General features: G+C 37.6%; 1 protein-coding gene across 8 annotated transcripts in view; it reads right to left on the reverse strand.

Annotated features, from left to right (window-relative positions):
* ehbp1.L (EH domain binding protein 1 L homeolog) overlaps positions 1 to 25,261 on the reverse strand; it is a 294,730-nt gene that overhangs the window by 146,667 nt on the left and 122,802 nt on the right. The gene's annotated exons all lie outside the window — the stretch shown is intronic.

Here is a 25,261-nt window from a genome sequence, read left to right on the forward strand (position 1 = left end):
ATCAAAAATATTAAAAGACACAAATGAACACGCAACAATAAATATTCAGTATTTCAACTTAAAATACGATGTATAGGAATAACTGGTATGTCATTTTCTGGTGTTAATATCTTACAAAAAAAAAAGTTCCAGTTAATGAAATCTCACTCCAAGTCACTATAAAGAAAGTGGTTAATGACACTGCATAAATCAATCTATCTGTGAGAGTTGTGAAGATAGAAAGGAGAGGTAAAACCTATTTGAACTTTTTAGACTACTTTAAAAGTTAAGTTTAACGTTCCTTTAGATCTTAATAATAATTATAAATACATTTTGTGCCAGAAATATTCGGTATGTTTTCTGTTATCTGGAAACCCATTTTCAGAAAGCTACTAATTAAAGGAATGCATCTCCCTTAGAATACATTTTAATAAAAAAAATTCACATAAAAAAAAAAAATCAATTTTCTCTGTAATAATACACAGGGAGACCAGCTCGTTTGGTGACATGCCCACATTGAAGTGGGCGATATCGGGCTGATCGGGAATTTTTAAGTTTTAAAAAAATAAATAAAAAAAACTCGAATTTTTCTAGATTTATTATACCCCGAAGCTGGAAATAGCTCGAATCCGAAAATACTCCAGCTAAAACCTGTCAAGGTCATGTAGAAGTTAATGGCAGAGGTTCATTCAACCTTTAAAGATGTTTGTAGTTTTCATGATTTTCAGGGGGGGTTTTTTGGTGGGTTTTTTCAGTGAAAACTCGATTAATTTGAGTTTTTAGGCTGTTCACCCTGAATTCACTGATTTGAGTTTTTGGGTTGTTCACCCTGACTTCACTGATTTGAGTTTTTGGGTTGTTCACCCTGACTTCACTGATTTGAGTTTTTTCCATTCATGTTTTTTCTTAAATTGGAAAACGAGTAGTGATGAGCAAACATTTTCGCAGTGAAAATGACGCCCATAGACTAAAATTGTTGCGCTCCAAAAATTAGTCTAACGATTATTCGCCGTCACAAAATGTTGTCACCGACTTAAATGCATTTCAGAACATTTTCAATATTTCACTAATTTTTAACGAAGTAAAAAGGTCAGATTCGCCCATTACTAGTTGGGCATTAATTTGAGGTTTAAAGAAACCTCCATTGATAACTAACCCCTTACATAACGCAACAGCCCTTGAACTGGCTTTGGCAAGAAGCTTTAAATGAGGAAAACAATAGGCTGTCTCACTTTTAAAGTAAGTCAAAGGTTTTGAATGAAACCTGGATTTACATACATATGAGTCAATAATGTTTCAGACATGACTAAGTTTAATATACATGTCTTGCCTGGAAGCAAGAGATACCGTTGGTCTCCACCCCTAAATGAAAGCTTTTGATGTTCAAAAAGGCCATCTTGTAGCTGTCATTTTTCATTGATAATAATCACCTTGAGACACAGTTAACAGGCGGCAGCAGTGAGTATTTAGCCTTTTTCTCCGGTGGATACGGCAATACAAGAGGCTGTGCCTATGTGTGAAACAGTATACTAAGAGCTGAAGCTGTTAAAAGTACTTTAAACACCCCAGGCACAAAATGCAGTCCTGTGAGTGAAACACGCCCTTCTGTAATGCAACCACACTATGCTACCCTTTCCCTTATAAAAAAGAAACATAAACATGCATCAGAATAATCTATACACTGCAGAAATGACTAGCCTTGCCAACAGGCAATTCCAAGGAAAATAAAGGCAGGTTTCAAAACTACATTTATATATATAAATATAGATGTGTGTTTGGCCATGCTACCTACCTCAGTCTTGGAGTTTTAATTATAGAAAGCAATCAAATAGCATAATTTATTTTTGATTACAAGTCAGATTTTTATAGATAATAAATTGCCCAAAAAATTTGCATGGCATAGTCCATCTATATATGCTCAAATAATTTTCCAAAGCATGCTAAAGAGTAAAAAATTTTTAGTTTATTCCATAATCATAATAAAAACATGTTTCAGAAAAACCCCTTATAGCGCCTAACGCGTTTCATGCTTACCTAGCACTTAGTCATAGGCAATATCTTATAGTCCATCTTATATCTATAGTCCATCTAAATGTTTAAATGCAAAGAGGCAAAGAAAAATGGAATCTGCTGCGCCCTGAAATGTTTTTGAAGGAGAGTTTAACAATACAAAGTGCAGGGAAGACAGTTGACGGCTTAAAACATAATAGAGAAAAAGGAAAGAAGAAAAGCAGTGAAAGAAGGGTCTTGTTACACCCCCCAGGCTCAAAATCCCACTTGGTGTCATAGGTTAATCCTTAGTGGTTAAAGCACAGAGGCAGATGATGGAAACTTAACCGTGCTCCCTATATTGCTCAAACTTAATGTAGGGTTACTAGAACATTTGAACAACTAGGGACACTTCTAGAAAATGCAGCAGAAGGCCAAGGCCTTTGAAAGAGGCTTCTGCAAGGTCTCCACAATTAAAGGATATGTCTATATTGTTCAGCCAACAGTGGAGGCAAAAAGAAATAGAAGGTTAACAACTGGCAAAGTTGGACATAACTAAGGAAAGACAAAATACCAGCACCCATCACTGGTGGCTGAACACTCTCCCCACAAAAAATATTTCATAAGTGAAGATTAGCTCAGTTAAAAGTAGGTGAGAAGGTATTACACAACATGAAGAGAATCAGTAGAGTCAGCTTCCTTTCTGGTTAGTAGCTACAGCTTAGAGCTCAAGATGGAATTGGCCAAAACTGTAATTTTATAATAGTGTTGTAGGAAGGATAGCAATGGTAAATGATAAAATACAAGAATGAAACCATTACAGGTATGGGACCTGTTATACAAAATGCTCTGGACCTGGAGTTTTCCGGATAACGGATCTTTCCATAATTTGGATCTTCCTACTAGAAAATCATGAAAACATTAAATAAACCCAATAGGCTGGTTTTGCTTTCAAAAAGGATTAATTATATCTTAGTTGGGATCAAGTACAAGCTACTGTTTTACTATTACAGAGAAAAAGGAAATCATTTTTTCTGATTATTTGGATAAAATTTAGTCTATGGGAGACCTTTCCGTAATTCAGAGATGGAAGGAAAACAATCCTATTGGGTTTTATTTAGTGTTTAAATAATTTTTTTTAGTAGAGTATGGAGACCCATATTATGGAAAGATCCCTTATCTGGGAAACATCTGATACATACTCAGTAGTGTTATCGAAAATACTCCCAATCAATATCTGACTAGGGCTCAGTCAGGTATTAAGCAAGCAGGTATAAAAAAACCATCCAGGTATGGACCACAGTGGACTGCGAATTTGGAACTTTCCCAAAGGGCCCGTGTGATCTGATTGGGATAGCACAAGGGTGGCCAAACTGACTCTCTTGCTTCAAACCTCCCAAACAAACTCAATTCCCATGTATAGCCAGTATTTAATGCATAATACTTAGTAAAGTAGAGTAGTCCTTAAAAAAATTATTTACACTGGAAAATGTTAATGTCACTTTTATGCTTAGGCCTTCTTCCTTGCTCTGTCACAGCAGCAGTTCCATTATGCTTTATGGCTGAGATTCCAGACATGTTTTATTCAGAAACAGTGGACTGAGATCTCAGAAACGTATTCTTTACGTCACTGCATGATTTGGAGCCCTTAACAGGATTACTTAGTAGTGTGACTGAGATAATACAGCGAAGAAAGAAAAAAAAAAAAAGAAAGAAAGAAAGAAAGAAAGAAAGAAAGAAAGAAAGAAAGAAAGAAAGAAAGAAAGACACAGCAGTTTACCAATGTTTTTTAGACTAATTATAAATCAAAAATATCAAGAACAAAATGGGAGATTTTTGGAATGTGCCCTTTAAACACCTGGCAAGAGAAATAGTTGCTCAGAGGAGCAAACTCCTGAATCACTGTCCTCTTGCAGTCATTGGTCATTTTAGTTTTGCTTTCCTTTACAAGTGGCCAAAGGGAGATATATTTAATTAACAAAAATCCAAATCCAAAGTCAATATGTTTAGAAATCTACAGAGAAAGAGTGGTTAAAAAAAAAAGTAGTTGACATTTTTTTAGATTTACTAAGAATAGAAAGATATAATCTGTAGGAAAAGAAAATTGCCGGCTTTGTGAGATGTATGTGTGACAGGCTTAGAACGCCCTCACTTGGACACAACATGTTACTGCTCAACAGACAAAACTTGTCATATCCTAAAAAAAAAAAAACAACAAGATTTATCTCTTATTGCTTGTGGGAAGACAACTTAGAAATACCATGAAGGCAATCATTCATTTTTAATGACACTCAGACTAATGAGTTTTCCTCAGAACATAACCACGAACATGGCATTATATTGTGAGCTGTTCATACGAGTTGTTTTGCAAACGCACTGCCAGTAAAGACGTATACGGCGAAAGCAACTTTTCTAAAACCTGATCCACAATGATATATGACTAGTGAAGTTTTTTTTTAAGTTCTAAATGAAACATAATCCTTATGCTTTATCTAAACAGTTTTCATTACATTTAAACAATTTTTCAGTTTTTCTTTGGTGCTAACCAGACAATTAAACAAAACAATACTCAATGGTTAATAACTCAAGTGATATATTTTGAGCTAGAAAGCTATCAATGGCCTACAGATATAACAGGACAAATATTACATTACTGTAAGTAGAGAGCAGTCGAATTGAGAAGTGTTTAATTCATAGCCCTTTAAAAAATCTTTAAACCTAGATTTGGATCTGTAATCCAGAATGCTCGGGACATGGGGTTTTCCGGATAATGGATCTTTCCATAATGTGGGTCTCCATACTCTACTAAAAAATAATGTAAACACTAAGGGGAGGATTTATCAAAGGTCGAAGTGAAAATTCGAATTAAAAAAATTCAAATTTCGAGCTAATTTTTGTGTACCTAGGGAATAGTCCAGATTTGATTAGAATTTGAATTCGAAATGTCGAAATTTATCATGTACTGTCTCTTTAAAAATTTGACTTCGACCATTCTCCATCTAAAACCTGTCGAATCGCCATTTTAGCCTTTGGGGGACCTCCTAGAACCCATTTGAAAAATCTAAGGTTTTTTTTGGAAAAACTTCGAATAGAATTCAATGAATACGATGTTACTTCGATTCGTACAATTCGAATTCGATCAAAAACGGACCTCTTCTCCTATTGTTGATAAATTTCAATTGGTCTTTTTTAATTCGAATTTAGAAGTTATGGGAGTTAAAAAAAACTCCCATTACTACGAAATTCGACCCTTGGTAAATCTGCCCCAAAATAAAACCCAATTTCCATTTGGATCTTCATATCTTAAGTCTACTACAAAATCATGTAAACATTAAATAAACCCAATAGGCTGGTTATGCTTCCAATAAGGATTAATTATATCTTATTTGGGATCAAGTAGAAGGTACTGTTTTATTACTACAGAGAAAAAATAAAGCATTTTTAGAAATGTGGATTATTTGGATGAAAGGGAGTCTATGGAAGACAGCCATTTGGTAATTCAGAGCTTTCTGGAAAATGGGATTCCGGATAACGGATCCCATACCTGTACAGGATTTACTCTTCCAAATGTATTAGGGTCCACAGACTACTCCTGCCCTGGGCATTGTAATCTATTATTTTTTTCAGATCAAACCAATGTTAAGGAAGCTGCTGGGAGACCACTGTTGTAATGGACAACATAATCAGGACAAAATCATAGTGCTCTCAGTAACGTGGCTCTCAGTAACGTGGCTCTCAGTAACGTGGCTCTCAGAATGCAACTGTGTACCCTTTTATTTAGCAAAGAAAATTGCAAATATTGTCAAAGTGGGTCACTGTACAAAAAAAAATACAAATCTAGCCTTAAAGGACCATTATAGTGTCCTATTTTCATGTATTAGAATTGTGCTTAGTACAAGGGAGTACTATGCTGTCTCACTATATGCAATGACAATGCTATTTTCATCAATATTTCCCAACTATATCCCAGCTGTGTTTGGGAGAGGAAATTTCCTGAGGGTGACAAAGCGTCCTCTCTCCCTTTGCCATGAACAGACTTATGTCATGGAACTCTTTGACATGTAATCAAAGTCTTGGGAAACATTTTCTCATTGATACTTGCCCTTTGAGCTATTTGTGAAAAACACAGTGCAGTAATTGGCGGATTGCGGTAGACATGTAGTTACAGTTGATTTTTTTTTTTACCATGCTGAAGATGGAATCCATATTTTTTCTGAAAGAATACCTCTAGAATAGACTATGCATGCTCACGATTTCCCCCAGACTCAATCTCATTCGCTTAGATTTTTTTCTGAGAACATCTCTCGCTCTCTCTCTCCATGGCCCATATTTACTAATGGACAAATGTAAATATTTGGCATATTACCCTACACCAGCTGACATATACACCTTTAGCCAATGGTCAACAGGTCCACATAGACCCATGATCCCCAACCAGTGGCTCGCAAGCAACATGCTACTCACCAACCCCTTGGATGTTGCTCCCAGTGGCCTCACAGGTACCTTTTTTTGAATTCCAAGCTTGGAGGCAAGTTTTGGTTGCATAAAAAACAGGTGCACTGCCAAATAGAGCCTCCTGTAGGCTGTCAGTCCACATAGGGGCTACCAAATAGCCAATCACAGCTCATATTTGGCACCCGAAAGAACTTTTGCATGGTTATGTTGCTCTCCAGCTTTTACATTTGAATGTGGCTCACGGGTAAAAAACGTTGGGGATCCCTGACCTAGACCCTGATTAACCAAATTCTTACAGCCACCTGCCTATCCATTGCAGCTAAAAGGAAAACCACAACTCCGCCTACTTTAGCTGAAATCAAACAAAAGGTGAAAAGCAATAAGGTATTTTAGTCAGGCATAACAATAATCCTTAACAATACCCCCCACTTTTTAGAAGTATGGGCACCCTGAGAATTACTAGCTTCTGAAGAGTGACCCCCCAATGAATTTAATTCTAGTATGTTACTATTACTACTTCCCCTACCAATTTCACAGCTTTCTTTAATGTTTTGCTTTTTCTTTTTTAAGTTTGCTTGGTTAAGCTTTGTTTTCTTTTAGCCCTCAGGACACCGGTGTCCTTGAAAGTAGTTTACTACCTGTTACGTGCCGCTTTTTAATACTTACATTTGTATGTCAGTCTTATTCAATGTAGAACAATGCTATTATATAACCAATAAAGCTTATTGTTCTACGACATCTACAATTTACTAAAAGTCAAATGGCAACAAGTTTTGGCAAATTAACTTTGTATTGCCGATCTTGCTCTTTGTATTATGAAATTCATATCTTTCTGCCACGTGAAATTTCTCCATTGAATTTTCGACAATTTTCTAAGAATGAGTCTTCACCATGAAAAATTTCTTTGGGTTCAGGCAAACTACCATATAAAGATACATCACCTCCTCCAAACTAATTTCCCAACATACATAATTGTTTCATGGCGAAATTTCTCTAGAGAATGGAATTGGGGATCATTGGCAAATGGAGACAAACTCTGGTGAAGTTAGAGAAAGAGAAAATTGACACTTTAGTAAATATGCTCTCCATGTGCACTGTCCTTCTCAGTAAGATGACTCTATATGCCTCTTTATGCGGTATGTTCCAATCAGTGTGTGCCTGAGGCTGATGGCATTTTCCTTTTCTACTGCATTTGAACAGTGACCTTAAATAGGTGAAACTATTTCTATTTGCATAATGCTTTCTTGGAACATGGACTTAATAATTGGTGTTGTGCAACCTTAATTAGAGGGTTACAAATGATGCCTTAAGTAAGAAAATAAAGTGAAGGGTTTTACAGTTTAATAAGATCTATAAAACAACTGAATGCAAATTCGTCAGTACAGCACTACAAGAGAGACAAAATTAATGAAAAATATTACATAATAAAAAGGTTGTCAATTCGTGTAACTCAATTAAGGAACAAATACTGGATCACAAATGCTATAAATCAGTCAAAGGCAGCAGGTTAATCTTTAGCTGTGTGGGACAACACCTCCAAGCCTACTCATACTACATTTAGAATAAAAGGAATCATGGGAATTAAAGTTCTAGTACACCAGCTCAGGACTGACTCCATGCCCATATCAGCCAACTTTTGACGTTTCAAAAAAATTAAAAAGTTTTATTTTATGATCTGATTTGTTATCGGCAGACCCAATGATGCCCAAACATGGCCCTAAGCCTTAATAAAAAGTATTTTCCCTGGGCACCCTGCCTTAACTTTGATTTTTAAATATAAATACAATTATATTATTTACTATCTTTTTAAATGGAAGTCCATTCTATGGACCTCCACCTACTGAACTAAACCTTGGCTGGAGGGTCACTGGATGATCATGTTTGTTTTACCTAGTCTCATGCAGAAGAAACTACTTTAGAAACTGAGGCTTTCACCCTGCATAGGAAGCCACTCACTGAAGACTATAAGGGTTATTTAAAACTAAACAGGGAAAGAGTATGCCCCTTAGTGCTCAAACAGCAATCCAGCATTTCTTCCAAAGCGAAGAAGTCAGAGAGGCGAAACGCGTCAGCGAGGATGTCAGGAAGCAATCCTCTGACTGGACTGGACTTGGGAATAAGTTTGCAAAGTGTGTCCTATCCTGGTCTTTATACCAACTCAGACTATCCTGAGATATATATATATATATAAAAAAAGAGAAAATATCTTTTATTCAACGTTTCGGCTCGGACACTTGAGCCGTCCTCAGGAAGTGGAGGACGGCTCAAGTGTCCGAGCCGAAACGTTGAATAAAAGATATTTTCTCTTTTTTATCTAAGTCCTGTGTGTGCGGACCTTTTTTGAAAATTGCATACTATTGTTTTTTGTTCCAGCACCGAGGCATCCATTTTGTGCTCTGAGTGCACCGACTCCATGCTGTTTATATATATATATATATATATATATATATATATATATATATATATATATATATATAGAGGCAGACGAGAAGACTTGGGGAAGAATCACCACTTCTCTGCCGACTAATCTGCCCGATTTGCCTGCCCCGGCAGCTAGAATCGAAATCGCCGGCTGGATGGCACTCGGAGCGCTTTGTTTTTCAAAGTCGTCCAAAGTTGCCTCACGATGAAACTTCAGATGACCTTGGAAAACAAAGCGCTCAGAGTGCCATCCTGCCGGGGATTTAGATTCTAGCTGGCGTGAGGCAGTTTGGGGAGATTAGTCTCCTGAAAAATAGGCGCCGTGCAACTAATCTCCCCGAATATTCTGGTCTGTCTCTGCCCTCATATTTCAAGTCTCTGGGTTACGAGCATGTTAACTGGCACTTATCTGATATTTGTTTGAAAACACTGGGTGAATTTTAGCCAAGGAAACTACACTATATATTTTTCATCTTGTTTCTCACATGGTTCCTTCCTTGGAGCCGGCCAAGAGCACACTATTTTGGAAACATTTGAGGAGAGCCTGAGGTGCAGATTGTGTGGCACTAACACAAATTTGGGACGCTAAATTTATACAGATTACTTACAGGCTATACCTTAAACCAACAGACAAGCTTTTACAACAATATTTGACACAGAACTTCATAAGCATTTACAAGACATAGGGCTATGAACTAGTCCTTTTCATACAAGGGAGTTTGAACAAGCTACAGAAATGTTAAATAAGGAATTTCATAACATGCCCCATTTCCCTGACTTATGTATTTCCTTTAAGGTAACATAATGAGGTCTTGGCTTTGGAAGTGCAATGTAGCAATATACTATGAAATACAGCATTCTGTGGGCATTTGCGTGCTTCATTATTTAAACCTGCCAATCATGAATGCGCTAATACAGGGAAAATTACACCAGTACAATTTTTATGAACAGTTAAAGAAATTACTGTTGCAACATCTACAGTTCAGCATGCCTATACAAGTGCTGATAAACTTGTAATGCCGTTTTTGACAGCAATATTGTCTGTGCATAAACAGGTAAACACCCAGGCTCCTTTCTGCAAGGCAAAACATAAACACTGGCTTACAAGTCAATCGCAGTAGCTACAAGAGTTACTCTCACTGCTATGAATGGGTTGTTTCTGACATACATGTGCTATGCACATAACACAGTCTCACATACGGTAAACTCTACAGGGAATACAAATACTTGTTGCAAAACATAGGGGTGGGTTTATTATTAGTAGAACTGTGGAATCTAGGATGATTACTACTACTTTGGTCTATTTACTGATCTACCAAAATGCTTTTGTCTGGTATTTATACAGCACTAGGGCGAATTTATTCGCCAGGGGCGAATTTGAGATGAATTCCCGCGATTCACCGATAGCAAATAAATTCGCAAAACCACGGTGAAAATTTGCCAACAAAAACGACATGCCGGCTCAGTTTCATGAATTTTTCCCCGTTTTGCAGCAAATTCGTGAATTTTTTGGCGGATCGAAATGCCCAAAATTCGCCCATCACTATAGAGCACTATTTCCACAAGGACACATTTCCGCAAAGCTTTAAATCATTCACATTAGTCACTGTCCCAGTGGAGCTTAAAATCGAATCTATTACTTTCGCATATACTATGGTAAATTTTTGAATCAGAAGCCAATCAGCCTGTATTCATGTTTTTGGACTGTGGGAGGAAACCAGAATACCTGGAGGAAACCCACACAGACATGGAAAGAAGAATAGTGATCTAGAAGATAGTGCCTAAGCCAGAATCAAATTCAAGACCCCAATGATGCAAAGTTACCCACCGAGCCAACATGCTGCCCTTCTAACTATTAGACACTGCTCAGGAACATTTACCAATAATTGAATAAATCAGCACAGCTATGGGACCTGTTATCCAGAATGTTCGGGACCTGGGATTTTCCTGATAACAGATCTTTCCATAATTTGGATATTGATTCCTTAAGTCTAATAGAAAATCATGTAAACATTAAGGGGCAGATTTATTAAGAGTCGAATTGAAAATTCAAATTCGAATTTTTGAACGTCAAATTCGATTTGAGTTTTTTTTAAAGATTCAAATTAGATTTTTGGAGTTTATCATACTCTGGCCCTTTAAGAATTCAGATTTGACTATTCGCCACCTAAAACCTGCTGAATTACTGTATAAGTCAATAGGAGAGGTCTAGGGGTCAATTTGGAGTTGTTTGTAGCCTTCCTGACATTCAAGTTTTTTTCGGTAGAAAAACTCGACTTGTACAAATCTAATACGAATCGAGTTTGATCGAATTTGAATCAAATTCAATTCAAGTTTTCGGGTCTTTTAAATTTCTCAGACTTTTACAAATTCTATTTTTTTAATAAGTCACCCCAAGTCGAATTTCGAATTCATTAGAATTTAAGGGCGTTTGAAAAAACTCACATTAATTCAAAATTCGACCCTTGATAAATGAGCCTCTGGATAAACCCAATAGACTTCCAATAAGGATTAATTATATCTTAGTTTGGATCAAGTACTAGTACTGTTTTACCATTACAAAGAAAAAAGGAAATGAGCTTTAAAAATCTGGATTATTAAAAAAAATATAAATAAATAAATAAATAAAGGAGTCTACGGGAGAAAGCCTTTTCTATTCTAACTTGGAGCTTTCTGGATAATGGGTTTCTGGATTACGTATCCCATACCTGTACAATTTAGACTGCCTACTAAATTTTTCTTTTTCCTACTAAAGAAAAGCAGAGATCTCTTACAGTATATTAGCATTACCCAACATTGGAAAAACTTAATGCTGAATCCTCATTTCTTTCTACCTGCGTATCTGACGATTTCTTAAGGCGTAGAGATCTCTCCCCGATATGTCCACATTGAGGTGGACGATATCGAGCTGATCCGATCATGGGCCCTAGGGCCCAACGATCGGATCATAATGCATCCAATACGGGTGGTTGGATCGCGAAACCACATAAACGCACAGATGCAGCTGGGATCCAACAGGATTTTTAAACCTGCTCGATCGAGACCAGATATCGATCGGGGAAGCCCATCGGGTGACCCCACACACGGGGCAATAAGCTGCTGACTCGGTCTGTCAGCTTTTATCGGCCTGTGTATGGGGGGCCTTTAATGTTAATAGAGAAAACAAACGATCTTTCCCGTGACCAGTAATCGTAGAAAAGAGAGTAATTGTAACGTGTATGACCACCTTACAGTTTGACACCATCTGTAGTTCTTGTTTACTGGATGACAAATGCCCGTTGAGCAGTGAAATACACAGTGAAAGACACATCTCATGCATTCCCATGCGCTAACCACAAGGAAAGGGAACAGATCAGCCTTTTTCTCCATCTGCATTTTTATGCTAGCGTAGAAAAACAAGTCTGCTCCCTGCTAAACTCCCAAAACAGTGATGGTGACATTAGTTTCTCAGTGTTCTACTTTACTCCCAAATATTAAAATCATGTTCTTGACATCAAACCACATTTGTGGGATAATCATAAAAGATTATATGTTTCTGTGAACTTCAGAAAATATCATAAAAAATGTGAACTTTAATCATATGTAAAAGAATGGATTGCTCTGCAAACACCTCAATCTACAAAAGAAAATAAAGGGAAAATAACACATATAGGAGGATTACATTACCTAAGAACAGCATGGCAGTTTGTAGTACAGATATGGGAACTGTTATGCAGAATGCTTGGGACCTGGGGTTTTCCTTATAAGAGGTCCTTCTGTAATTTGGATCTCCATACTCTGTCTCCTTAAATATCATTTAAACATTATTAAACCAAATAGGCTTGCTTTGCCTCCAATACGGATGCATTATATCTTAGCTGGGATCAAGCACAAGCTACTGTTTTATTATTACAGAGAAAAAGGAAATCACTTTTAAAATTTTTGAATAAAATGGAGGCTATGGGAGATGAACTTTCCATAATTCAGAGCTTTCTGGATAATGGGTTTCCAGATAGATCCCATAACTGTATTTCTTTCACTCCTTTGCAGAGCTGTCAACTCCCCCTATTTTATCGGGAGTTACCAGATTTTACGCTGTGTCACTTAATGCATTCACTCTAATTCGACCTTTAATAAATGTGCCTCCCACGATTTCTGACTATTGCAGGCAAAAATCCGATGTGCACACGCGCAGACTACGTGAGAGACATCAGTAGGGCAGTTTCAGGATAGGCTCTGCGCAACACTCGGGATGTCACTTCTCGTGACATCACAAACCTGGAAGTTTTTGGTGGCGCGCGCGCAATTCCCCCCGGGCATCATTACACAAAAGTTGACAGCTCTGCCTTGTAGTAGGCCTAAACTAAAAAATGCTGTTAGGAAAACTATACCAATCAAACAATGTAGGCATAAAACAGCGCATATGTAAAGCCCTGCTTCATATAAATAAACCATTTTCAAAATAATTACTTTTCTAGTAGTATGTTCCATTGGGTAATCATAAATAGGAAATTGTCATTTTAAAAAATAAGGGCCACCCCCTGGGATCGTATGATTCACTGTGCACACAAACAAACCAAACAAACTATACATGTAAGGTCACATGAGCCAATTAACAGACAGAGTTCTGTCTTTTGCTTTCACACTTCGTCCTGTTACAGTTAGAGCTGTAGTATTTCTGGTCAGGAGATCTCTGAGGCAGCACACAGACCATAACAAAATGGTGGTTCAAAGCAAAGATGTAAAAGGGCAATATTTACTTAAATATATATTCCAGTTTGAAATGATTCTTTAATATGCCACTTAATTTGATATAAACTAACTGTTGCTCAAGTATTCATTTAGGGGTATAGTTTTCCTTTAACAGCTGCTTTTAAAATGGGATCACGTGTATCAACCTATTGTATATACCTGTATAATAGATAAACCTCTACCAATAGATATAGCTCTATGTTACAAAGAGGAAACTACATTTTCATTAGAGAAGAAGGTAGCAGACAAGTTACTGTCATATCACTTTTGACATCTGGTTACGGTGTAAGGATCTCTGGATGTTCTACTGTTGTGAATCATGCCCAGGGTGTGTAAATATGTGCACTGGGGTTCACTTGGTGGGCTGGAACTTGATGTACTTTGGCCGTTTGTACTTTTTTCAACCAAACTTAACTATGTAACTATGCTGTATCCTTTCAGTGACAGGTAAGTGTCACTGGCTAATACCTAGAGCTGCGTCATGGTGAGTGCTGTAGATTAGATAAACAAGAAGGATAGGCCCATTAGGAGCATACAATGTGAATTAAGGCCAAATGTCACAAATCAGTTAAAACCTGGAAAACCGGACATACACTTGTTTTCTAATATTTAGGGGCAGATATATTAAGGGTCGAATTTTTTTTTATGTTCAAAACTCTCAAATTCAAATTGTGAATTATCCAAACTCGCTTCGAGTTTTAATTCAAATTAAAATTTTGAGATTTATCATACTCTGGCCCTTTAAGAATTCAAATTTTTGACTATTCGCCACCTTGAAAAAGTCAATGGGAGAGGTCCAGGGACCAATTGGGACATGTTAGTAGCCTTCCTGACATTTGAGTTTTTTTCAGAGAAAAACCTCGAATCAAGTTTAGACGACTTAGATTCGAATTCGATTTGAGTTTTCGGTAAAATTAGTCCGAGTTTTAGATATCCGATTTTTTAAATAAATAACACCCCAGTCGAATTTAATAAAGTTTAAAAAAACCTCACATGAATTTGAAATTCGACCTTTAATAAATGTGCCTCCCACTTTCATTTTATTAAAAACACACAAAACTTTTTTTCCCTTATCAAAATTAAAGGGGTTGTTAACCTTTGAGATAACTTTTAGTATGATGTGATATTCTGAGACAATTTGAAATTGGTTTTCTTTTTTTATTATGTGTAGTTTATGTGAGTTATTTAGATCTTTATTTAGCACTTCTCTAGTGTGTAATTTAAGCAATCTGGTTGCCAGGGTTCAAATTACCCTAGCAACCGTGCACGGATTTAAATAAGAGACTGGAATATGAATAGGAAAGGATCTAAATAGAAAGATGAGTAATAAAAAGTAGCAATAATAATACATTTGTAGCCTTACAGAGCATCTGTTTTTAGATGGGGTCAGTGACCCATTTGAAAACCTTAAAGGGGACCCGTCACCCTATAAAATTATTCCAAATACTATTTTATCACATTAGTCAAGCAAAATGAACCTTAATTACACTATATAAATTATTTGAATTTAGTTTACTTCAGTCTGGGAATTCATAATTATAACAAACAGGCAGGAGCCATTTTGTGGACACGGTTATTAAGGCAAGCCTTGTATCATCTCAGAATCTTGTTTGTGCACCAGAATGGGGGACCTGATGTCCATCCCCATGCCCTAACTACACAATTAAATGGTTAAAAGAACGAGTAAATATTGGGCGAGCAGTCACATCTAGGAAGTGCTGAATGGAAAGTGAAAGTAATTGTCTGCGCCGCCTCTATTCCCAGGGCATAGAGGGAGGGCAGACAATATTTGATTGACAGCTTGATGAGCTTACAACAGCTATGAATGCTTTAATAAAAATAGAAATTGGATTTCATGTTTAATTTGAAAAGGACTTTTATTATACAAATTTTTGTGGGTGACAGGTACACTTTAATTAAAAGCAAATAATTAAAATACTATAAAAAATTAATAATGAAGACCAATTGAAAAGTTTCTTAAAATTGGCCATTCTATCACATATTAAAATTTAACTTAAACCCCCTTTATTGAAAAATATTTTAATTGAAGCGAAAAAAAACTTTTTGGTTTATTTTCTGTAATACGTGTGGGCATCTAAAATCCCATTACTCCTCCAAAGCAACAGTGACAAGAAATTATATCCCACTGCAGCACCTTGGATTTTACAAGCATTTTCATGGCAATTTAAATGATTTTAGAGTCCTTTGACAGAGTAAAGATTATAAGTAAAATGCCTTGTGAGAACAGCGTAATTGACTCTTAAACAGTGAGCCTGTGAGGATCTTATTAGGAATTCATGTTCTCTACCATGCTAATCTCTTAACAGACGTGTCCACGCCAGAAGGCTGGAGCTGCCACTTAGGTTTTTGTTCCCTAGAATCCAAACATCAGGCAATATTGTATCTGAAAGCTGAAAAATGGTCAGCCAGATTCTGGTGTGCCGTGCTGATGAATTAATAGGAAATTCCATGGCAGAAGCAACCTACTGGTATCAACAGACTGGCGTCTTGAATTGCCATTGTATGTTTCATCTCGCAGGGATGGACAAATGCAGAGAGCAAGGTAGAGAGACTTTTCCCACTCATTCCTACATTTTTTAGGATAATTGATAAAGCTCACTGTGAAAAAGCTCATTCCAATGGACTTCTTAACCTCTTCACCAGGCATGACAATGGTAAGACTACTAGGACACACCCCAAAATCTTTTTAGGGAGCAAGAATATGAACTGCTATCTTAATGGGCATTAAGGCTGGGGGATAGCTTTATATGAAAGGGAAAAATAAATGCAAAGCACAGCCTTATAAGACTAAGGACAACAACCAAAAATGTAAAGAAAGGAATTCACAAGCAATAAAGAGTTAAAACACTTGGGGGCTTTAATTATCAACGTTCACATTTTAATTTTTTCTCACAATTTGAGGTTTGAGGTAAAACTCACAAACTCTAAATAGGTTTATAAATACTAAAACTTTAGAGCTTTATTAAGCAGCAAAATTCTCAAAAATGTAATTTTTAAAAAAAAAGTTGCCAAGTTCACGTAGAAGTCAATGGGAGTTGTAGGCAAAATCTAAGATTTTTTTTTTTCACCTGAGTTTTTTTCAGCGTTTGTAAACCCACTGGAAATATAGAGTACAATACAATTTCTATTTATTTGAGTTTTTCACTCCTTTTATTTTTTTTTTCAAAAATTCAAATTTTGATAAATGGGCCTTTTAGGGTAGAATTCCATGGGCAATTTTAAGTGTGATAGCTTCATTCCAACGTGCTGAGATGAATCACAGAGGTCACGTCGGATGCGCTGAATCTATGTTAAGTAATAGGAATGTCGGACGTTGTCATAAAAGGTTATTTGTCTTGTATTCAATAAATGACTGTGATTGAAAAGCATTTGAAAAAAATTAATAAATACTTTACATCGGAGTGATGTGCATTTTTAGGCTAATACCTGTAGAGAATTACTCTACACATGAGGGGTTATTTATCAAAGGTCAAATTTCAGAGTTTTTTATACCTCGAATTAACTCACAAATCAAATGGTGTCTAATTTAAGAAAAAACATGGATTGAAAAAACTTGAATCAGCAAGTTTGGGGTTAACAACCCAAAAACTCGAATTAATTGAGTTTTTGGCAAAGAAAAAACCCTCTAATCAATCGAAATAATTATGTTTTCGGGCAAAACCCTCCAAAAAAGAACTTTAACATCATGAAGGCTATTAACATCTTCAAATGGTTCGAGGGACCTCTGCCACTGACTCTTACATGACCTGAACAGGTTTTAGATGGTGTATTTTCAGATTCAAGCTATTTCCAGCGTCAGAGTATAATAAATGTTGAAAGATTCAAGATTTTTTTTAACCCGAAAAATTAATTTTTGAACAAAAAGAAAAGAACCTCGAAAACCCGACTTTTCGTGGAAAACACAACTCGGCCCTTGATAAATCTGCCCCATGGCATAGAGCTTTACTAGAAGGTAATTAAGAGTACAATGGAGATGGACTGCAAGTGAGAATCTGCATGCAAAGTAGAAACTAAAAAAAAATAAAATAAAAAACAGATCATCAGGAAAATAAATATACACTACATTCTTAAAATATTAGAAAACTAAAAGTAGACAAGATAAAGCCATTTAAGATAACAAAGAATAGCAATGTAACCTAACGTAGCAGATGATTAACCAACAAGGGATATGTCTAAATTCCTCATCTTATTTTAGATTCAGCATTCCATTCTTAACATACATAACAACATGAAAAAAAACAATAAGGTCATTAACGGTTAGGATCTTCTGCTTTATTTAATCAGCAGGGCGTACTTGTCGCTGTGCACAAAATCGGAACATTCATCTTAAATAAATGCTGAGGAGATTGTCTGAAATATTTTGGCGGGATGCCACGTATTACAAGCTTTGATAGAATTTCTCCAGGCAATGGCTTAACTTTCACATGTACATGCTGTTGGAACTTGTATGGACTTACAACAATATATAATATAGATCTCTGTCATTTTGTTGTTTTTTTTTTCAACAGAGTTAAAGCGTCAACTTGGTACTAAGTAGATGTAACGTTATAACTGAGACACTAAGAGGGTTATGTACTAAACTCTGGTCTGGCTTTTTGGGGCTAAACTCTTATTTTACTTTTTTTTTTTTAAAAACTCAAGTTTTTCCAGATTTATTAAAGCTCGTGCAGAAAAAAAGCCTGGATCCAAAAATCTGCCATCTCAGACCTGCCGAGGGTTGTGTATAAATCAACGGTCCCTATCCTATTTTGAAGTTTCCGTGGTCTGCGGCAATGCTACTTTTTCTGGGCAAAAAAAATTAGAGCTTTTCAGGGAAAAATGCCATTAAAAAAATCAAGCGATTCAGGAAAAAACTCAAAAAAAAAAAAATTGCACAATTCAGATTTTCGCTCTATTTTATCTGGTTTTTACCCGAACCGATTAAATCTAGCTTTTTTTTTTAATAATAAATAAGGACAAATTGTGTATTCTAGCTTGGTCAGACTTTTTTTTTTATTAAATAATCAGAAAAACTCAAGTTTTAGAATAACCTTCCTCCAGGGGATGAATGTCATAGTCCATTCAGATAAGCCTATCCCCATGCACTTTTTTAAAGTAATAATCTCCCTGTAAAAATAATACTCCATTTATTATATAGGTATGGGATCCGTTATCCAGAATGCATGGGACCTGGGGTTTTCTGGAAAATGGATCCTTCCGTAATTTGGATCTTCATATTTTAAGACTACTAGAAAATCATGTAAACGTTAAATAAACCCAATAGGCTGGTTTTGCTTCCAGTAAGGATTAATTATATCTTAGTCTGGATCAAGTAAAAGGAACTGTTTTATTATTACAGAGAAAAATAATCTAAATTTAATGGATTGCATGGGAGATGGCCTTTCCATAATTCAGAGCTTTCTGGATAATGGATCCAATACCTGTAATGGAAAAGTAAAATGCTTTTTGTAATATTTCTTAGTAATGCTTGGGTTCTGCTTGGCTCTAATAAATATAGGTTCCATCGTGTGGATGAAATAGGTAGTAGTATGTAATAAAACGCCATGATTTCACTTGTTAAGTGTAAACGGTCTAGAAATTGAAAATATTATTAAACAACACAGTAGGACAGGAGTTGGCATATCAGCTGAAAGACAATTACTTTCTCCAATGTAGTTATGCCATAAGGACAGTAAGGTAAATACTAATTGATAATTTAATACTTTATGGTCATCCACACCATTACTGTGCATACCATGGGGGTAATGACCACTCCCTTCTAAAGGGCAGAACAAGCTCCTAAGGGCAATGGTGCTCAACATTTCCAAGCAACAATTGTCTGCCAAGTGCTTGCAGGGAATTGATGTAATGGTCAACGGTGGTGATTACATCTAGTTGGTTGTCTTCTCACAAGGTCTAATTGGCCTAAAAGTACTATTTCACCTAAAACTGCTGGTGTACATCCCTGAGTATCAGTAACACATGATAGGACAATAATAATTAATGTGCAATGAGGAAAGATGCTTGAAAAGACAAACTCCAGAAGAAAAAAGAGCTGCTGTTGCCTGTGGTCACCTGTGTCCAAGCATGGGAGACTTCAGCTGCTTTTTAGCTCCTCCACAGTGTGCATCCCAGAAAAGTCCTAATGCAGTTTGCGCCGAAAAAAGCTACGGAATCAGTTTGTTTATTAGCAGGGTAAGCAACCTCACATATTGGCCATGGCAATCTATACAGTGCGGTGCATACCTCTCAAGTCTTGTTTTAATATGGTGAAGAAGGACTTGGATGAGTGAATTAGCCCAGTCATGATATTTCACTGGAATTGAAATGCCACTGTAGTTGGTGTTTCTGAAGATTACAACGTTCTACCTCTTGCGGTGTCCTGTGCACATATACCAAGTTCAGATCATTAGCTAAAGGCAACTATATGTAAAGGAAGACAGGAAAGAGTAGGCCACACCTTCCAGACAGAAGAATGGAAATATTACACATGTATGGCACAGTTCGGTGTACAACCACTGTTAGAATAAAAGCCCCTTGCCTCCAGGCCCAGGATTTGTGGAAAGGCCACCAAGGCCCGGGCCTAGGGCAGCAGATTTTTTGGGGCGGAATGCTGCCTAACCACAATACAATAGTTTTTAAAATTTCCCCTGCACCAATCCCCATTGCTCCAGTCCTGATGATGAAAATTTGTGCAAATAAAGGGGAGGGGATGGGGCGAAAAACGGCAGCGGGCCTAGGGGCGCCCACTATGAAAATCCGGCCCTGCTTGCCTCAGAAGCTTTTGCAAAGTAGAGTCATTCATAATGAGATCAAAGGCTTTCCAGTGGACCCTTCAATCCTCTAATTTTCTCTTCTGACCCTTTTGAGTCTTTACATTTGCTCATGAATGATGTATGCATCTAAAATGTTACAGTAGAACCCTGGTTTTACTATTCCCCAAGAACCTCTAAAAATTGACAAATTCTGGGGAACCTTATATGCTGAAATATAAGAACGTTGATTAACTGCGCTGGACTGCTAATAGATTACGGGAAATGAACAATTCAGGGTACATAAAAGCCAAGATCTACTGTATTTTTAAAGTGCTACTAGGATAAGCATTGCTGTATAATATTACAATATAGAAAAAGGATGAGACAGCCAAAAAAGTACAGAGATACCAGTAAAGAAATTCAGTGAGGGCTTTATATGTTAACCAAAGGATAGTGTCAGTGGCGTAACTATACCCCCAAGGGCCCTGGTACGGAAATTTAAAACTGGGCCCCCCTACCCCTTACTGGGTTGGGAGAGCAAGAAGTACGGCGAGGATTATCATTGCAGTCGCTCGGTCAGCTCTATGTCCTGTTCTGTAAAGAGGGACTTGGTGGCATTGTGCAAAGGAGCCATGTGCCTTCTACATAGATGCGCTGAATGGGGACAGCCATGTCACCGGCACTGCTTCAGCTGCGAAACAGTGGTTGAACCAATCATGGCCAGAGAGGTTATATCGGCTCAAAGCCCAAGAAGTGAACAGCCATGCTAGCACATACCTCCCAACATTTCGGAAATAGAAAGAGGGTTAAAAAAGTTGGCACGTGTAGCACGGCAATTTTTTTTTACCACCCCCGTTTTTTGAGGCCACACCCCGAATTACCATGTTCATTTTACAAAATTTGCACGTTATGAAAGTTTGAACACATTTCTGGTTTTTTTTTTCAGTTATTACAGTTTTGCACAGTCCCACAAAATAATTACAAAATATTTTTTTTAGTTTTTTTGTAGTTTTTTGGGGGGTTTTGTTTTTTTGTAGTATTTTTTTGTAGTTTTAAGTGATATATATATATATATATATATATATATATATATATATATATATAGATACACAAAAGCCATAAATATCTTATAAATTATATCCTTATAAACAGTGAGTACTGATGTCATCAGTTATAAACGGTGAGTAGTGATGTCATTTCTGTCACATGACTCACTAAATCTTGTGTATTATAATAAAAAAAGTACCCCCTGTTGCAAAATTTGAGGATATTAGAAGTTACCGAGGAGTTCCTTTGGCCTCAGAGGAGTTCCTTCGGCCTCATGTTTTTATATGGTCATGAAACTCCTCAGTAACTTATAGTATCCTTATCATTTACAAGAGCAGGTACTTTATTCACTATATACTGCTGGTGACTTGTGCATCTGAAGTAAAGTACTATTTGTGTTGTATAGAAGAGAAGGGAGCCTACATCCAGTGGTATGCCACCAAAACTCAGTGCACCCTATTGTGATAAAGTGATAGCAGGTTGTGTCAGACTGGCCTACATCTAAATACAGGGAACAGAGACAGCCTGGCAGGAGGCTACAAGAAGGCAGAAGCACCAGTTAGGACTGATTTATGTAAACAAAGGCTCCAAGCAGGTACATTTCTATAGGACAAGATCTGTTGGTGCCCATTGTTAAACTACAATTCTCAGCACCCCACAGCAGAACACTGGGCAGCGAGCAATTCTGTACAGCAGTGCGATGCAAAATAACACAGGTGTCCCAATGCAGGTGCACAAGCCAGAGAACCAAGCCAGAGTCCTCGGCTGAATCCCTTCACCCAGACAGGGTGCAGTCGCAGCAATGGGGTGAGGTGCAGTAATAACATGCTATGGCACCACGCATGCGCCGTGACGTCAGTGCGCCGGACGTCACCGCAGGGGCCCGGAGGATGTGGCAGGTGATGTTTTCTCCATCCTGGGCTGGGCGCCGGGGCCCCTTGAGCTAGGCGGGTCCTAGGCCGGCGCCTAGCGGGTAATCTGGCCCTGGGACGGGCTAGGGAGCCCAGCCAGCACAAAAAAAAAAGGCTAAAAAACTGGCTCTGGCGGGCCCCAATGGGGAGCAGGCCCCGGTGCAACTGCACTCCCTGCTCCCCCGACAGTTACACCACTGGATAGTGTATAAAATCTTTCTGCTAATGGGCAGTCATGATAAAGACATGACTGCTCAGGGCATCATCACTATTTAGCAGTTTTCTAATATTTTCACGTCAACAATATTTATCTCAATTTCTTCATTAATTTGCTTTTTCATAATTTCTCATATTCAACTGATCTTTTCAATTCCACTCCCCACTTGCTTCTGTCCCCTTTTAACTTCGCCCATATTTACTCCTTCAGTATTCTTTCCCCCATTAACTTAAGGTTACCAGATAGTAACACTAAGTTGGGTTGAAAAAAAGTTAAACCTTTTAAGTCAATAAATAACCTGCGTAACTGCTAGTTGATCCACAGGAAGACAAAAAACCCTCCTGAAGCCTCTCCAATCTGCCTCAGAGGGGGAAAATTCCTTCCCAATTCCAAGATGGCTAGTCCCAAGATCAACTTGTACTGTAAGCTATTTTTTATAACCATGTATTCCCTCACTTGCTAAAAAAAAAAAATCACTTGAATATTCAGGAACACATCTAATAAATATATGTTGCATGGCTGCATTGGATTGGATTTAAATTAAATTACAATCAGTCTGGCCCTTCTAGGTGGATATTTTAGATGTGTCCCTGAATTTATAAGTGATCTGGTAACCCTACATTTTTGTATTTGTTTTCAGTACATCTCCGGTAGTAATCAGCGCAAGTGTTTGATAGGCAGGAGAAAACATTTTAAACTTCTCATTTGCATACAAAATTCCAGTGGTGATTATTGCTACCTATGGATGCCGTTGTAGATTAGAGACTTGGATGGTGCTTACCCTCCCCCTGACAAATGAGCTCTAGGCAGTTACGCATATGGGGGTTATGTAATAAATAGAACTAAGTTTGCCCAGGAACAGTAACCCATAGCAACCAATCAGCAGGTATAATTTACTGATCATCTGTTTAAAAGCAAACATTTTATTGGTTGCTATGAGTTACTGCTACTGGGCAAACTTAGCACCTTTTATTACATTTGGGCAATGAGGAATTACTTGCAATTTAAGTAAGAAGTGTTTCTCAGTGCTGGATGCATGTTTTGTACATGTACGGCTGCAGAGTTTTGATAAATTTTATCAACTTAATTTATGCATGACTATTAAGATTTCATAAGTCTTAATAGAAAATATTTTTGTACACTGGTTCCAAATATAATTGTCAGAAAGATAGCACAAGCTTATACCAGTGAAGATATAGAGCCTTGGATATATACAGTATCCTTTTAAAGTGGATAAAGCCACAAAGTATTAAATTGATTAAAGTGGAATTCATATCGAGACAAGAGAGGTAATGCAATATAGAAGATGATTTCTGAGATAGTGGTTAAATTTGCAGATGGTGCAGCTGTATTGTATGTAGTGAAGCAGAGCACTCCTAACATGAGGGACAAGCATTCTAATATAAAGATCACTTTTGGGGAGGATAACAACAACTCTCTGAGCACAGCATACGACTGATAAAACCCCAGATGAAATTCAAGTGACACCAGTGGAGACTGCATCTTGGTAGCAGAGAGACAAAAGTTGTAATAAATCTAACAATTATATTTAATAAGTTCAGAAAACAAATTAAGAAGGATACAGCTAGGGCCATACTTTTTCAGACTTTGTCAGGTAGTTTGGTGTAAAGGAGAAGGAAAGGTTAAAAATACCGTATATACTCGAGTATAAGAGTTTTTCTGCAGCCAAAATGTGACGACCACTCTACCTCGGCTTATACTCGAGTCATTATGCGAAAGGCTACGAAACCAAAAGGCTGCGCTTCAGGAGAACAAATGCTCCTGTGTGCGCTCTCCCACCCATATCCTGGCGGAAGTCAACTTCTCTGGTTTTTCCACGGCTTCAGTGCGTCATCAGGTAGCGCCGATGTCTCCCAGCTTGTGTGTGTGACGCGGGCGGTGTCTGCGTGTTTATTGTGGATGTAGAAAGTGAGCGGGGAGAGGCGTTAATTCTGGGGATGGATGGACAGAGGAAGAGACGAGGAATCCCTTAGCACTTCCATGGGATTACTTTTCCGCCTGGCTGCGCGCTGTGTGTGGGATTTGATCTGGAGCTGGAGAACTTGCTGCAACTTTCCTGTCATGTCTGGTTTGGACACACAACTATGTTCAACCTCAGTCTCTCCAGCCCTCCTTCAGCTTCAGCCCCCACTGTGCTCAGTTCACTGGCTTGTAGTTCACTGGCACCTGCACACAGTCGGGATCAGGAGTGTGTGTTCTGCTGAAGATGTCCTAAAAAGTATTACTCACCCTAGCCTTATACACGAGTCAATACGTTTTCCCAGTTTTTGTAGGTAAAGTTAGGTACCTCGGCTTATACTCGGGTTGGCTTATACTCGAGTATATACGTTAAGTAAGCTTTATCAGAAAGGTCTATATAAATACACCAGTAAACCCTCAAAATAATGCTGCTCTATGTCCTCTGTCAAAAGAAACACAACATTTCTTTCCTTCTATTGTGTACACATGGGCTTCTGTATCAGGCTTTCTGTTTCAGCATAAACCTCCAGGGCTAAGGCTTGAGCATGCTCAGTTTGCTCCTCTGCTCTGTAATTTGAGCTCAGAGCTATGAGCCAGCAGGGAGAGACCCAGGCAGGAGGTGATGTCACAGCGAGCTAATATGGCAGCTGCTATCCTAAACAAACAGAGACAGTGCTTAGAGCTGTTTACTCAGGTATGGAAAAGCATTCTAAAGAATAAAAACTGTGTTCTAGCTTGCAGTGTTGTGGCTAATCTATTAGCAATAAAATGCCTTG

The sequence above is a fragment of the Xenopus laevis genome, chromosome 5L (genome assembly GCF_017654675.1).
Source record: "Xenopus laevis strain J_2021 chromosome 5L, Xenopus_laevis_v10.1, whole genome shotgun sequence".
Lineage (NCBI taxonomy): Eukaryota > Metazoa > Chordata > Amphibia > Anura > Pipidae > Xenopus > Xenopus laevis.